Consider the following 13,355-nt stretch of genomic DNA (forward strand, 5'->3'; position numbering starts at 1 on the left):
ATTTTGATGTCAAGACATTGAATGACAAAATAAAGCATACAAAAAATTACATGAATCTTTGATATTCAACTGTATAAATTCTTTACCTAGTCAAATACGATAGCCGGTAAAGATTATGTTAAGATTATTGAAAATAAATAAAAGAGATAAAGATAGTGATCAAAATACAATAACTTATATAAAAGTATAATCTTTTTGAAAAAGTTGAAAAGTTGGTAGACAAATAACATCATTGCCTGATAGGTGACTCAAATAGCAATGCTACTTCATACACAAAGAATTTCATAATCATTAATTTAGTAAATTTTTAAGTTTTTATTTGGATTCACCATGAATATTACTTTTTTATATAACACTAACAATATGTCACATTAACATATGTTAAACTTTTTGTCAACTTTTTTGTTTCTATAGATTCTTTCCAACTCAGAATAGTATATACCCTTATCAACAACCTTTTAAAATCTGGTTTAATTTAATTGTAATTAAATATGGGCACTCACCATTTCACTTGGAAACTAAGGGGATCCTTATATATATACAAAGAAGTTGGTAGACAAAGGTTCATTATTGAATGATGAATGAGTAACTTAAAATTTTAGTTAGCAGCACCCAAACATGTTAACTTAAAGAGAAAAATCTAGGATCCTATTTTAGTTAGCTGCATCATTTCTCACAATTATATTATGGGATGAATTGTACTATTTTTCAATTTTATACATATCTACCATTTGTTTTCCTCTATCATTCACTCTCATCCACCTAGAATAATGAGAGAGTGTGTGCTAGAGGTTGTGTTATTAGAATTATTGTTGTTTGTAGTCTTCGATAAAACCAAGAAAATCAATCTGCTCAAAAATGATATTTGGCAAAATTTATGATAAGATTATAAAAAATTAAAAATAAATAAATAAAAGAAGTAGAGATACAAATAGAGATAGTGATAGAAATACCATTACTTTTATAAAAGTAAAACATGGTAGTGGTGTAGTGGCTCCAGCCTTATCAAAATGGGTATTGTGTTCGGGTCCCTTTTCAAATAGCATAAATATATGAGTCTTGTGTTACATACTGGCATTATTAATTTACTAGCCCCGAAGCACGCATGTAATTTACTAGCCTCTAAGCATGCGATTATGCGCATGCATAGAGGCCCTTTCAAAAAAAAAAAAAAAGATTAATAATTAACATTCTTCATAATTCGTGATTGTTTCATTCTTCAGTTACAAAAATACCTAAAAGTGTGATGAGATTCATATGAAAAAATTATTTCACCCACAAATGCATAATTTCATCACACCTCTAGATGTTTTTGTGATTGAAAAATGGAACAATAATGAATTATGATGAATGAAAATTATAAACCTTTAAAAAAAATTAGAAAAGCTTCTAAGCACGTGTGTGAGCGCTTGTTTGGAGGCTAGTTTTTTTATAAGGTTAATAATTTTTATTTATTTATCTTAATTCATAATTGCCATATTTCTTTCCTTCACTGAAAAACATAAAGGTGAGATTAGATTTAGTGTTTTAGGATGCAAAATGCAAATGTTTCGCATTTCCGAACAGGGAGGGGAATTTTTTAACTCAAAAATCAATCTCCTTTATTTTGATCCACCATTATTCAAAGCAACTTTTGTGATGTTGTTTGCTTGCTTACAACCACATTTTTTTTTTGGGAATAATACATACAAAAAATATAATGGTAATCAGTATTCACCAAGAGTGGAGATATTTATTTTGATGTCAAGACATTGAATCGCAAAATAAAACATACAAAAAATTACATGAATATTTGATATTCAACTATATAAATTCTTTACCTAGTCAAATATGATAGCCGGTAAAGATTATGTTAAGATTATTGAAAATAAATAAAATACATAAAGATAGTGGTCAAAATACAATAACTTATATAAAAGTATATTCTTTTTGAAAAAATTAAAAAGTTGGTAGAAAAAATAACATCATTGTCTTATGGGTGACTCATATGGTAATGCTACTCCATGCATAAAGAATTTCATAATCACTAAATTAGTAAATTTTGAAGTTTTTATTTGGATTTACTGTGGATATTACTTTTTTATACAACACTAGCAATAAGTCACATCAACATATGTTAAACTTTTTGTCAACTTTTTTGTTCCTATAGATTCTTTTTAACTCAAAATAATAGATACCCTTATCAACAACCTTTCAAAATCTGGTTTAATTTAATTGTAATTAAATATGGGCACTCACCATTTCACTTGGAAACAAAGAGGATCCTTATATATACTAAGAAATTGGTAGACAAAGGTTCATTATGGAATGATGAATGAGTGACTTAAAATTTTAGTTAGCAACACTTGAACATGTTAACTTAAAGAGAAAAATCTAGGATCATAAACTTTTTTGCCACAACTTTGACAATACAGACTATGAGTAATAGAGAAAAAATTGTGAGATTATATAAAAATGATATGCAGTCCAGTTATAATTTGCCACAACTCTGTTGTGGCAAAAACAATTGTGGTAGTAGAACCACTCTAACTCAAAGCATGCTGGTTGTGAAAAATTATATAACAATTTTTGTAACATCATTTCTCACAACTATATTATGTGATGAATTGTAACTGTTTTTCACTTTTATATGTATCTACCATTTTTTTCCTCTATCATTCGCTTTCATCCACCTAGAATAATGAGAGAGTGTGTGCTAGAGGTTGTGTTATTAGAATTATTGTTATTTGTATTCTTTGATAAAACTAAGGAAATTAATTTGCTCAAAAATAATATCAGGCAAAGGTTATGATAAGATTGTAAAAAAATTATAAATAAATAAAAGAGATACAGATACAGATAGAGATAGTGATAGTGATAGTGATAGAAATACTATTACTTTTATAAAAGTAAAACATGTTAGTGGTCTAGTGGCTCCGGTCTTATCAAAATGGTTGTGCGTCCGGTCCCTTTTCAAACAGCATAAATATATGAGCCATGTGAGTCATGCGTTACATACTAACATTATTAATTTACTAGCCTCTAAGCATGCGCATAATTTACTATTCTCTAAGCATGCTCTCAAGCATGTGAATAATGGCTCTTCCAAAAAAAAAAAAAAAAATTCTAATCTAATTTTTATTCATTATGGTTGGTGATTGTTTCATTCTTCAATCACTAAAATACCTAGAGGTGTGATGAGATTTATATGAAAAAAAATTTCGCCCATAAATGCACAATTTCATCACACCTCTTTATTTTTTTGTGATTTAAGAATGGAACAATCGCGAATTATGATGAATGGAATTATTAACCTAGAATAATTTTCACTTTAAAAAAATCCATTCTTATCTATGTTTAACAAAATACCAAAGCAGATTCCTAGAATATTGCATCAGAATATTTGCACATCAGTAAATTACCAATCCATTAAGCTACAAACTCTGAAAACACAAATACACTTAAATTTCAATTAACTGAAAACTTACCTCTTTTGCTTGTTGTACTGTTTATTATCAGACTTAGGTTGCTTCAAAGGTTTTCCACCTACAAAAGAAAAAGAAAAACTCTTTTTTACATAGACGTGGGATTCTTTAGGAAAAGTGGGGAATTAAGAAGAGAGACAAATGTAATTGCTACATAAAATAAATGATCTCTAATTCTTTGAGAAAGTTTAATCCCATAGTTATTTCTCTTACTAATTGATGGTTGTAAGAGTAATTTAGAATCACATATTATTTTATACTTGAAATAAACCAGGTGGAGAGCAAAGAAGAAACTTGTCTCAGTTGCAAACTGATCTTCTACATGTCTACAGATGGTTATGGATGGCCTGCAATGTGTTGATAACTTGACTTTGACTATGGTTTGCAATTACTGGCAGTTTGCATATGAAAGTTAATCAGATAAAGAGCGCCTGATAGGAAATAGATTTCCATGGCTAATGGAGAAAAAGATAAAAGATAAAGAAATAATGCACACAAATTCAAAAGAATAAACCCATGGGAAAAAGATAAAGAAAAGGAGATTAAAAAACATGTGAGATTAGTAAAAATTTATCGAAACAAAATACACAAACTAATAAATTAATAATTTCAACAATGTCAAAGGAAACAAACCTTTCTGAAATTGGAGATTTTGATGAAGTGACCAAGAACATTGGTAGGTTGGCTATCTAGTGCGGAGTTGATAACTGATAGGTTTTTTCTTTTTAATTTTTGTTTATTTACTGTTTTAACCTCATATCTTATTTTTTTAAGAATAAGAATAAGTTAATTAAATTATGGGTATTTTTGGAAGCTATAAAGGCAATAACTAATTTTTCGAATCTGCTTTTTTGAAAGAAAAAGAAGAAGGAAGGGGGTCAATATAGACTCCTTCCCTTACACTGCGTAGCTAGGCTAAAAAAAAAAAAAAAAATTTAAAAAGGGTAAAAGGAAGGGGGTTGGTTTAGGCCTCTTCCGTTCCATTGCATAGCTACGCTAGCAAGTACTATGAGCCCTTTGTTGCACACATCTAGCTAGCTTGCTTGGTTCGCCAGTTCCACCAAAATATCTAATTTGTTGAAGCAAAGCATAGTGCGCTTTAGGTACCAAGCAAGAAACGTCTTTTCTTTCGTTTCGGTTTATTCACGGATCTAAAGCACTTGTTTTCTTATTAATTCCAAGGGCGGAAGTGTTCTTGAATGAAGTCTATCTAAACTGAATTAGCACTTCTGAAATTAGGCTAGGCCTCTCCAGCTATGCTGGGCGCCGCTTTTTTTCCTATGCATGAACAATGTAGCTGACTATGAAGCCTTGCTTATCAAGTTAGAACTAGCTGTGGAAATGGGCATGCGATCCAACCACGTTAACGTTAATAAAGGTGATTCTCAGCTAGTTGTGAGACAAGTCATCGATGAGTATTAGGCAACTGAAGCAAAGTAGCAGCCATACACAAAAGGAGCCCTAGACTGGATTCGCCGAGTTTGATGAAATTTAGATTGACCTTGTTCCTAGAAAGGCCAATGTTGAGGCTAACATAATGGCCCAGCTGTCTTCGAAGTTTGAGATTTCCTAATCAGACAACAAAACAAACATTCAAATGAAAACGTTCATAGGACGATTCCAACAGCATTCCAAAAAACCTTTGACTGTCACATAATGGAGGAAGTGTTTCAAGCTTATCTAATAGATAAGTGTGGAAAGCTTTAAAGGGTATGGTTGACACCTGCATACTACAAAAGGCCGTAAGTAATGGCTTGATGGAGATGGAATAAATCAAGTGAAACCAAAGGTATTTGTTGGCACTTGAGATGCTAAGGATTGAAAACTTTTAGGACATTTAATAGTGCTTTAAGGTTGTTCTTGCCCTTTCACGACCAAGTCACAATGGCAACAATGTATCTCTTTGAGGATGCGAAGCGAGATAAGGAGTTGATAGAGCTTTCCCTCTAGTTGACAATACTTCTTATTCACAAACCGTTCCTAGTGTGGCATGCCTTCCACAAATATGAATAAGTACGCGTGTAACGGCAAATAGAGCCGTGAAGGTGTGCCCTTGTTCTTTGGTTGGACTGTCTTTGTCTTTGGTGTACCCTCTCTTAGGGTTAGTGGCCTGGCACAAATACTAGATCAAAATCGTGCGAATATGTAATCTTGTCATCAGCCAATTGCTCGACTATTATATAAGGTTTTAGAATATGTTGGTCGCATCTAAATCTTTTCAAGAAACACCTCCTCCTCCTCTTCTCCTCCTCCTCTTATTATTATTTTAAAGCTTTCACTGATAAGTGACAACTATATTCAAATAAGCCATATTCCAACTAGTTGAAAGAGCTATAAGATCATATTATATATGGATTCTACTATTTTAGTGAGTAATATCAAAAAATAATATACCCTTACAAGTTTTGGAATAGTTGGTTGGCAAAATATTTGTTGCATCATTAGCAATTAGTTGTTTTTAAATTTAAATTTTTATTAAAAATAGTTAATTTAAAAAATATAAAAATAATATTTTTGGAAAAACTTGGTTGAAAAACTAGACAATGGCTACAACTCCCACTAAAAAAATTAAAATGACTTCATATTTTGAAAATCCAGCTGTTGGATTGCATATACTTTATATTCTTAACACAAATGTCAAATTATGTGCCAATTAAATGTTATTTATTATTATATTCATAAACTTATTTTTATGCATAATTTTAAATTACAAAAATTTGAAATTTAATCATTTGATTGGTGAATAAATATTGACATTTGATCTTATGGAAATTTTGTAATCATAGAAAATATAAAAAGAAAATGTAATTTAATGGTGAATTTGTCAAAATTCATATTCAATAAAAAAAATATATATATATATATATATATATATATTGAGTAGAGTTGTGACTATTAACTGCAAACTAGTTTCTAGTCAAACTTTGACCAATTTTTAGTCATACTCTTATTTATCTTTTGATTATTAAATTTGTAGGGAGAGAACTTGGTGAAGAGGCAAAATCTCTTTGAGCCCACCAAATTAGAAGTCCAAAAATAGCTGGTGATATGGGTAAAATTGTAAATAGTAATATTCGCCCTTGCAAAGGCATAAAGTGACCCTCCTAATAGTCCTGACAGGATTCATTGGCAAGTAACAATATTATGATGACTACAACTTTAAACTAATGAGGTCAACTGACGAAAGATGGAAAGCTGACGTCCTTAAACTCGATAAGATACACGAGATTGACGGTTCTGACATATTTTTGACTTGGCCACCACATATGTGTATATAAAGAAATGTCTTGCGATCCACGCTCAGTGTTAGTCTTCTATAAGGAAAGGATTCTGCAATATATGCTTATAAGGATTCTTATAATGAAAAGACTTCGAACCTAAGGAAGAAATGTCAACCCTCTACTACTATAAAAGCCCCAATACCCTCACAAACCAAGGTACACATAATTCACCCCAGCTTTGCCACTCTAGAGTTGTGAGAAGTTCTAACTTGACCTTCGGAGGGTATTTGGCCGGCACCATACCGGTGCTCTTTGTAAGGTCTTCTCTTTTTGTTGTGTAGGTGTTGTTTCGAGTGTACGAGGACTGTGTGTCTCACTGGTGGTTTTTTTGACATCATCAATTGGCGCCGTCTATGGGAACTCTTTAGCGATTTGTAAGCCATAATATCGCCTTCCGGACGAAGAGTTGCATGGTACTTTCTCGCTCAATGGCGATCACCAATAACATTCAAGGAGACCAACCACGACCTACAGCCCTAGAGAGGCAACTCCAAACCTTCACAACGGCAATGGAACGTCTTACCAAACAAAATCATAACCTAGAGGAGCAACTACGCCAAAAGAATGTAGGGCATGGCACTCCAGAGGAGGACTAAGAAGGTACCAGTGCTGAGCGAAGAGACCGAGAGGGGCCGGCAGGTAGTAACGCCCCAAGCAGACTGGAGCGACAAGACATGAGCTGTCCATTCGTCATTGATACGGCTCCACCTCAAATCGTCACGAAAATGCAGATGATGAAGTAACGGATGGACCTTATGATGAGCGCCCTCAAAGGACGGGTGTCCAGTGACCTCGATGATTTGGTCCACCAAACCGATTCACCTTTCACCACATTTGTCAACTCCTTCCCCCTACTGCAGAAGTTTCATATATCGTAGATAGAAAGCTACGACGAAGCCAAGGACCCTCTTTATCACCTAGAGACTTTCAAGACCTTGATGCACCTTCAAGGAGTAGCAGACGAGATCATGTGTAGGGCCTTCCCTATAATGCTAAAGGGTCCTGCGAGAATTTGGTTCAGCTAGCTGACGCCTAACTCCATCAGTACTTTCAAAGAGCTAAGCGCCCAGTTCACTTCGCACATTATTGGGGGGCATAGGTATAAGAAGTCTACTGCGTGCTTGATGACTATCAGGCAGCAAGAGGAAGAGACGTTGAGATCTTACATAGCCTGCTTTAACAAAGAACTACTCTCGATCGATGAAGCTAACGATAAAATACTTGTGGCAGCCTTCATAAATGGGATGCGGAAAGGTAAGTTTCTGTTTTCTTTATACAAAAATGACCTAAAGATTATGTCGAATGTGCTTTACAGGGCAACCAAGTACATGAATGCTGAAGACGCATTTCTAGCCCGAGAGAAGAAACCCAAAAAGAGAGAAATGCAAGAAGATACCCAACTGGATAAGGGATGGACGATGGCAAGAATAGGAGAACGAAGGGATGATAGGCGCTCTAAACCCCCTACAGGGAGATTCACGAGCTTCACTCCATTGACCACCCCAATCAACCAAGACCTAATGCAAATCAAGGATAAGGGAACCTTGACCTTTCTCGAAAAGCTAAAGGGAGATCCCAACAAACGGTTTAGAGACAAATACTGTTGTTTCCACCCCGATTACATTCATGACACAGCCGATTGCTACAACTTGAAACAGCAGATCGAAACCCTTATCAAGCAAGGGACACTATAGAAGTTCGTCAGTAGGGAGAGAGCAGACCCGCCTTCTGTTGGAAATATGCATAAATGTAGTAGAAAAATAACGAATTTAATTCATTCAGAATTGATAACATGCTTTATGTAAGTTTCAGAATATAGAAGAAGAGAGTGTACCTTGGTGCAATAAATTTCAAAACCAAAGATCGAAAGTTTTCAGGAACACTTTCCATCTTCACTCCAATTCCACTAACACCCAAGATGTGTGGTCTCTCAATCAGTTTCCAAGGGAGAGTAATTGAGTGACTTTACTCACACATACACACCCTTTCACATACTTTTTGTGTGTTCTAAAATTCTGTATGTTTCTCTCCTAATAACCGATTGTCTAATTGGGCTAGCCTTTTGGGCCTTTCCAATTGGGTTTTAGTATATGGCTTGGAGTGGGACCAAAAGGGACCAATAAGACACCAGTCCAAAGTTACCATTAATTATATTTAATACCACTATAAAAATATAATTGCATTTTAGGCCTTATTAATAAATTATATCCCAAGACTTTATTAAACATGTAACCCCTTCATAAAATATTCGTAGTAATTCAAAATCATAAATATAGTTGTCACTTTGAAGATTTCTACATCTTAATCCTTGAGTACCCAGTTTAATCCTTTTAAATTATTCACCATATATTTATGAAATCCAATTTCATTAATATATACTTTAGTAATGTCTTACCAAAGTGATTAGGCCTAACTCTCTGAATAACTGAACCCATTAAACTTATCTCAAGGGAATATTTTACATCTTCATTAAGAGACTATGAATTCCATCTTGAGAATATATGTTCCATCAACACTAAATGTGGTTGCCCAACGTACTGAGGTTTTGACCATTACATTAGATCTCACTCTTGATATATCAAAGTAATCTACACTTCATAATTAAGTCCATTATTCTCTCAGGATTAAGAGTTCATGTAAATATAAGTCGTGAGATTTATTATTCAATTAATAGTCATTAGGAGAATAATAAATCTCACAGCGGTCCAGTTCAATATGTCTTAACTCTTAAAACATATCAACATATCAACTAGAAGTCTCAACTTCTATGATCAAGACAAATCATCCTAGTTGATATATTATAGTCTTCGCAGATGAAATGTCCAATTTCATCACCGACTACGAACTAAAATTCTGAGTTTACAAAGAACTTGTGACTTATATCTTCTGTAACTAAATCACATAAATCACATACTATGCATCTCATAGACTATATGATAATGTCCGAATATTTATGTTATCATTATTTTAGATAATAATAAAACAACTTTATTAATTACAATATTAAGCCATACATCATATCATACATAATGTCATACATAATATCATACATAACATCATACAATAGGATCCTAGGGCACTAATCCCAAAAATCTCCCACTTGCCCTAAAGACTATTGTGCACTAATCTAACTCCCATTCCCTCCAAATGTGACTCGAAAGTCCTTTGAGGCAAGGTTTTGGTAAAGGGATCTGCTAAATTATTTGCACTTTCAATCTTTGCAACCATTGCATCTCCACAAGCAATGATGTGATATTTTCTCTCAATGTGCTTTCCTTTCTTGTGATTCATTGGATCTTTTGATTGTGCAACTGCACCACTATTGTCGCAAAACAATGTGATGGGAACTTGTTCTATTCTCATTACACCAAGGTCAGAAAGGAATTTCTTGAGCCATGCAGCTTCTTTTGCTGCTTCACAAGCAGCAACATATTCTGCTTCCATGGTGGAGTCCGCAATACAAGATTGCTTGGTACTCCTCCAAGTTATGGCTCCACCTCTTAAGGTGAAAACACATCTTGATATGGACTTTCTGAAATCTAGATCCGATTGAAAATCTGAATCTGTATAGCCAATGGGAATCAAATCCTCACAACGGCAAACAAGCATATAATCTCTCGTTCTCCGTAGATACTTAAGAATATGCTTTATAACTTGCCAATGTTTTGGTCCTGGATTTGATTGATATCGGCTAACCATGCCAACTGAATAACAAATATCTGGCTTAGTACAAAGCATGGCATACATGAGACTTCCTACTGCAAAAGAATAAGGAACTTGTCTCATTATATCTACTTCCTCTTGAGTCTTAGGCCTTTGGTCATCAAATAAAGGAACTCCATGTCTGAAAGGAAGTAATCCTTTCTTGGAGTTTTGCATGCTAAACCGTTCTAGTACCTTATCTATATATCCAGCTTGTGATAAGTTTAACTTCTTATTCTTGTGATCTCACCAAAGCTTGATCCCTAGAATAAAGTTAGCCTCACCCAAGTCCTTCATATGCAATTGGCTTGACAACTAAATCTTTACTAATGACATTACCCTTCCATCATTTCCAATGAGTAGAATATCATCAACATAAAGCACTAGGAACATTACCACTTTATCTTGATGTCCTTTGTACACACACGGTTCATTAATATTTTGTTCAAAACCAAATGAATTGATTACTTGATCAAATCTGATGTTCCATGACCTAGATGCTTCCTTAAGTCCATAAATGGACCTTTTCAATTTGCATACCATATGCTCTTGGTTCTTTGCTATGAAACCTTCTAGTTGCATCATATTGATTTCCTCTTTAAGATTGCCATTGAGAAATGTAGTTTTGACATCCATTTGCCAAATCTCATAATCATAATGAGCAGCAATGGATAAGAGAATTTGGATAGATTTAAGCATTGCTACTGGTGAAAAGGTTTCTTCATTATCAATACCTTCTTTTTTAGTATACCCTTTTGCCATTAGCCTTACTTTAAAGGTTTCAACTTTTCCATCTATCCCTCTCTTCCTCTTATAAACCCATTTGCAACCAACAAGTTTAATGCCGTTAGGCGCTTTTACAAGATCTCAAACTTGATTGGAATACATGGAATCTAATTCAAATTTCATACTTTTAACCCAATGATGCGCATCTATATCATTCATTGCTTCTTCGTAAGTGTAAGGATCGGTTTTGGCCTCTTTTGAGATAGTTTCATAAGTTTCTCCTAGACCTATAAACCTTATAGGTGGCCTAACATTCCTCCCACTATGATGAGGCACCGGTGTACTAGACATCTCATGAGTAGTATCTTATGATGTATCCAATACAACCATATCATCCCTAGTTTCATCTATTGGTTGTTCAACTACAGGTTCAATCATTTCAACTAAAACAACTTTATTTCTAGGATCAAAATTATTCATATAATCATCTTCCAAAAATTTGGTATGTGTGCTAACAAACACTTTGTTATCTTTATGATTATAGAATAAATAACCCTTTGTTTCTTTTGAATACCCTAAAAACATGCATACTTCGGTTTTAGATTCCAATTTATCAGACTTCCTTTTCAACACATGTGCTAGACATCCCCAAATGTGGAGATATTTCATACTAGGCTTACACCCACTCCACAATTCCTTAGGTGTGTTGGGAACAGATTTTGATGGAACTAAATTCAAAATATGCATTGCAGTTTTTAGTGCATATCCCCAAAAAGAAACTGGTAAAGTTGAGTAATTTATCATGGACCTAACCATTTCTAAAAGAGTCCTATTCCTTCTTTCTGCTACACCATTCTGTTGGGGAGTTTCAGGTGCAGTTAATTGGGATATGATCCCATTTTGAGTTAAGTAATCCTTGAAATCCCCAAAAAGGTATTTGCCACCACGATCAGATCGAATGGCTTTTATGCGTTTACCTAATTGATTCTCAACTTCAGCCCTAAACTCTTTAAACTTTTCAAAGGCTTCGGACTTCCGTCTCATTAGGTACACATAACCATATCTTGAGTAATCATCGGTAAAAGTGATGAAGTACTTATAACCTCCTTTTGCTTGGGTTGACATAGGACCACAAACATCTGTATGAACTAATTCAAGCAACTCTTGGGCTCTTCTATCTTTTGCATTAAAAGGTCATTTGGTCATTTTGCCCTCTAAACAAGATTCACAAACTGAAAATTCATCAAAGTCCAATGGCTCTAGGAGTCCATCTTTTATCAATCTTTGAATTCTGTTTGGATTAATATGACCCAAACGCAAGTGCCAAAGATATGCATCATTAGTAGAAGGAAACTTTCTCTTTAATGATTTTACATGAGAGTTATTATCTAATTCAGAATTATATAATTCATGCTTATCAGGAGTTAAACTATAAAGATCATCCACAATATTGCCGGAACAGATAAATACTTTACCCTTCTTTATTACAACATTGTCTTTAAGGATAACACAATATCCATGTTTACCTAAATAAGTTGCAAAAATTAAATTCCTACGAACATTAGGTATATATAGACAATCTTCCAATATTAAAACTCTAGACTCAAAACATAAATTATAAACACCAACAGCTACAATAGCTACAACTGGAATCCTGCTCCCATCAACCAAAGTAAGAAACAATTCTCTTTCATTAAGTTTTCTGGTCTCTTGGAACCCCTGCAAAGAATTGCAGATATGATTAGTACAACCTGAATCCACACACCAGAAATCTGTGGGATTTTGTACCAAACATATTTCAAGGAGGAATGAACTATTCATACCCTAATTTTTGGCAGCCTTGAATTTTGGACAATTCCTCTTCCAATGCCCTTTCTCACCACAATAGAAACATTTTCCTTTGAGCTTCTTTCCTTTGTCAGCAACCCCTAAGGCAATTTGTTTACCATCTTGCTTGGTGAATTCCTTCTTCTTCTTCTTCTTCTTCTTACCCTTGACTTTCAACTTAGGTTGAGAAGTAGAAGTTTCACCCACATTGGCTTCAACACTAGAAGTACCAAGGATGCCTTCTGCCATTACCAACTCATTCATTAATTCAGACAAAGAGTAAATCTTTTTGTTCATATTATAATTGAGTCTGAATTCCTTGAATGATTCTGGTAGTGACTGGAGTATCATATTC

Source organism: Quercus suber, unplaced genomic scaffold, assembly GCF_002906115.3.
Source record: "Quercus suber isolate HL8 unplaced genomic scaffold, Cork oak 2.0 scaffold_8, whole genome shotgun sequence".
NCBI classification, from domain to species: domain Eukaryota; kingdom Viridiplantae; phylum Streptophyta; class Magnoliopsida; order Fagales; family Fagaceae; genus Quercus; species Quercus suber.